The 4,354-nt window shown below is 36.7% G+C and overlaps 1 protein-coding gene across 1 annotated transcript in view; it reads right to left on the minus strand.

The window, feature by feature from the left end:
* Window positions 1–4,354, minus strand: part of LOC103069098 (estradiol 17-beta-dehydrogenase 12-B-like) — a 30,741-nt gene that overhangs the window by 20,890 nt on the left and 5,497 nt on the right.

Here is a 4,354-nt window from a genome sequence, read left to right on the forward strand (position 1 = left end):
AAAACAGAAAAAAAAAAAAAAAAAAAAAAGGAAGAATTCCAGTTGTTCCACATCCCCAACAACACTTGGCACTGACAATATTTTTAGCGTTAACCATTTTAGTGGCTGTGTAGTTGTAGCTCGCTCTGGTTTTAATCTGCAGTACCCTAATAAGAATGAGGTTTATTTCTTAAAAGTTCAGTGCAGGGCTTCCCTGGTGGTGCAGTGGTGAAGAATCCACCCGCCAATGCAGGGGACATGGATTGGAGCCCTGGTCTGGTAAGATTCCACATGCTTAGTGGAGCAACTAAGCCCGTGCGCCACAACTACTGAGCCTGTGAGCCACAACTGCTGAAGCCTGTGCACCTAGACCCCGTGCTCTGCAACAAGAGAAGCCACCACAATGAGAAGCCCGCACACTGCAACAAAGAGTAGCCCCCGCTCACGGCAACTAGAGAAAGCCTGCGCGCAGCAACGAAAACCCAATGCAGCCAGAAATAAATAAATAAAATAAACAAATTTATTTTATTTAAAAAGGCAAAAAAAAAAAGTTCAATGCAGCAAGAAGATATAACAATTATAAAGATATACGGACCTAACAACAGAGCCCCAAAATATGTGAAGCAAAATACCATATACAAAAAACTCTAAATGGATCAAAGTCCTAAACGTAAGAGCTAAAATTACAAAACTCTTGGAAGAAAACAGAGGAAAAGCTTTATGACATTGGGTTCGGCAATGATTTCTCGGATGATACCAAAAGCACAAGCAGCAAAAGAAAAATAGATAAACTGTACTTTATCAAAATTAAAACCTTTTGTACATTAAAAGATACTATCAACAGAGTTGAAAAGGCAACTTGCAAATTGGCAGAAAATTTACAAATCATTCATTTGATAAGGGATTAATAACCATAATATATAAAGAGCTTCTACAACTCAAACACCAATAGGTCAAAGAAGAAATCACAAAGGAGGGCTGCCCTGGTGGCGCAGTGGTTGAGAGTCCGCCTGCTGATGCAGGGGACGCGGGTTCGCGCCCCGGTCCGGGAAGATCCCACATGCCGCGGAGCGGCTGGGCCCGTGAGCCATGGCCGCTGAGCCTGCGCGTCCGGAGCCTGTGCTCTGCAGCGGGCGAGGCCGCAACAGTGAGAGGCCCGCGTACCACCAGAAAAAAAAAAAAAAAGAAAAAAAGAAATCACAAAGGAAACTTAGAAATACTTTGAGACAAATGAAAATAGAAATTAAAACACAACATACCAAATTTACATTTATCTAGATTGGCTAAGAAAAAAAATACTGAAATTACTAAAATCAGAAATAAAAGTGGGACATTACTGATTCCACAGAAATAAAAAGGATTATAAGAGAGTACTATGAACAACTGTACACCTATAAATTGGATAATCTAGATGAAATAGATAAGTTCCTAGAAACACAAAACCTACTGTGACTCAATCAGGAAGGAACAGAAAATCTGAATAGACCCATAACTAGTAAGGAGATTGGACCAATAATCAAAAATTTCCCAAGAAAGAAAATTCCTGGATAGATGACTTTGCTGATGAATTCTACCAAACATTTAAAGAAGAACTAATTCCAATTCTTCTCAAACTCTTCCAAAACGTTGAAGAGGAGAGAACACTTCTTAATTTATTCTTTGAAGCCAGCATTGCCCTGATACCAAAGTCAAAGACACAACAAGAAGGGAAATCTACACACCAATATCCCTCATGAACACTGACACAAAAATCCTCAACAAAATGCTAGCAAATTGAATTCAACAGCATATTAAAAGGATTATACACCATGACCAAGTGGGATTTGTTCCTAGAATGCAAGGATGGTTCGATATACAAAACTTGACTAATGTAACACAACACATTAACAGAATAAAGAAAAAAAATCACATGATCACCTCAATTGATGCAGAAAAGTATTTGACAAAATTCAACACCTTTCATGATTAAAACATTCAATAAACTAGGAATGGAAGGAAACTATCTCAACTTAATAAAGATATGAATAATGCACATAAAATAATACATATAATAATATGAAAAGCCCACAGCTAACGTCACACTCAATGGTGAAATACTGAAAGCATTTCCTGCTTTTGCCATTTCTATTCAACACAGTACTGGAAGTTCTAGCCAGAGCAACTAAGCAAGAAAGGAAGTCAAAGGTATTCAAACTGAAAAGGAAGAAGTAAAATTATCTCTGTTTGCAGATGATATGATCTTACATGTAGAAAATCTTAAAGATTCCACAAAAAAAGTGAAAACTAATAAGCAAACTCACAAAGAAGTGGGATACAAAATCAACACCAAAAACTCATCTGCATTTCTATACATGAACAATAAACAACTCAAAAGTGAATTTATGAAAACAATTCCATTTGCAATAGCATCAAAAAGAATAAAAGAATAAATACACTTAGGAATTAACCAAGGAAGAAAGACATATACTGAAAACTATAAAACATTATTGAAAGATATTAGAGAAGAGATACAAATTGGAAAGACATCCCATATACATGGGTTGGAAGACTTAATACTGCTAAGATGTCAGTACTACCCAAAGCGATCTATAGATTCAATGCAATCACTATCAAAATCCTAACAGCATTTTTGCAGAAATAGAAAAACCCAGCCCCAAATTGATATGGAATCTCAAGGGACCCTGAGATTAGCCAGACTAATCTTGCATCATCATTTCCACTTCTGGGTATATGCCCAAAAGAATTAAAAGCAGGTACCCAAACAGATATTTGTACATCAACAGTTCATAGCAGCATTATTCACAGCAGCCAAAAGGTGGAAACAACCCAAGTGTCTATCAACAGATGAAGAGGTAAACAAAATGTGGTATATACATATGATGGAATATTATTCAGCCTTAAAAAGGAAGAAAATTGGGACACATGCTAAAACATGGATGAACCCTGAAAATATTATGCTAAATGAAATAAACCAGGCACAAAAGGACAGATATTGTATGATTCCACTTATATGAGGCACCTAGAATAGCCAAATTCATAGAGACAGAAAGTAGAATGGTGGTTTCCAGGACCTGTGGGTAGGAAGGAATGGGGGGCGTTACTGTTTAATAGGTAAAGAGTTGAAAAAATCCTGGAGATGGCTGGTGGTGATTGTTTCACAACAATGTGAATTTACATAATACCCCTGAACTGTACACTTCAATATAGTTAAAAATGACAAAATTTAAGTTATGTATATTTGTCATAACTTAAAAATAAAGAAAATAAAAAGAATGAAGTTCTGATACTTGCTAACAACATGGATGAAACTGAAAACATTATGCTAAGTGAAATAAGCCAGACACAAAAGGAAAACTATCCTATGATTTCACTTGTATGAGGTATCTAGAATTAGCAAGTTCACAGAGACAGAAAGTAGAGATAGATGCTACCAGGGGTGGGGAATAGGGAAGAATGTCGAGATACTGCTTAACAGGATCAGAATTTCTGTTTGGGATGATGAAAAAGTTCTGGACACAGATAGTGGTGACAGCTGTACAACACTGTGAATGTATTTAATGCCACTGAGTTGCACACTTTAAAATGGTTAAAATGGCAAGCTTTATGTTACATATGTAACAATTCTTAAAAAAGAAAATCTATGCTATTTCCATTATCTTGGTTACATGTGGACCTCATTACATTTTCTATTATTTCTCTTGCTTTCAATCACGATTTTTCTTCTAATATTCCTGGTTATATTTCGTTGAGTGCTGGATATTTAATATTTAAAAAATCGTATTGCTAATTCGAGTCCCTGGACAACATCGTTTTTCTCTAAAAATGGTTTGGTTTGGTTTGGTTTTGCTTCTCCCCGGCAGCTAAACTAGGGGGCGCTAAAATATCAGATCAACTTAATCCCGACGGGAATCGAGATCATTTAAAACCTGGCTTCAGTTCCTATGAAACCTACTTTACCCTAACTCCTGGATTATAGTTTTCAGGATCCCAGCCTAAAGTCTGGGATATTTTCCAAAGCTTTGCACTACATTATTTGTTGCAGCTCGCACACTATGTTGAAAGCTCTGCTTTGCCTCTTAAACGCTCATCCACTTTGAAGGGAAATGTTGCTTCAAATGTCAGATTCCCCCCTCTTGGATTCTTTCTTCTCTCAAATCTTGGTGCAACAATTCCTCATTGCCTTAGTAGTTTGATGCCTTCAAACAGTTATTTTAAAAATATTTTATCCAGCTCTCCTAATCGTTCTCATTTGCAGGGTTAGTCTTAAACCACAACTTCCTCTAACACCAGAGGCAGAATACACAGACTGCCTCTCTTTACATTTTCTAAAATGAGCCTATGCGTTACTTTTTTTTTTTTTTTTTTTTTTGTGTCC

Source organism: Lipotes vexillifer, unplaced genomic scaffold (genome assembly GCF_000442215.2).
Source record: "Lipotes vexillifer unplaced genomic scaffold, Lipotes_vexillifer_v1.1 scaffold371, whole genome shotgun sequence".
Taxonomy (NCBI): Eukaryota; Metazoa; Chordata; class Mammalia; order Artiodactyla; family Lipotidae; genus Lipotes; species Lipotes vexillifer.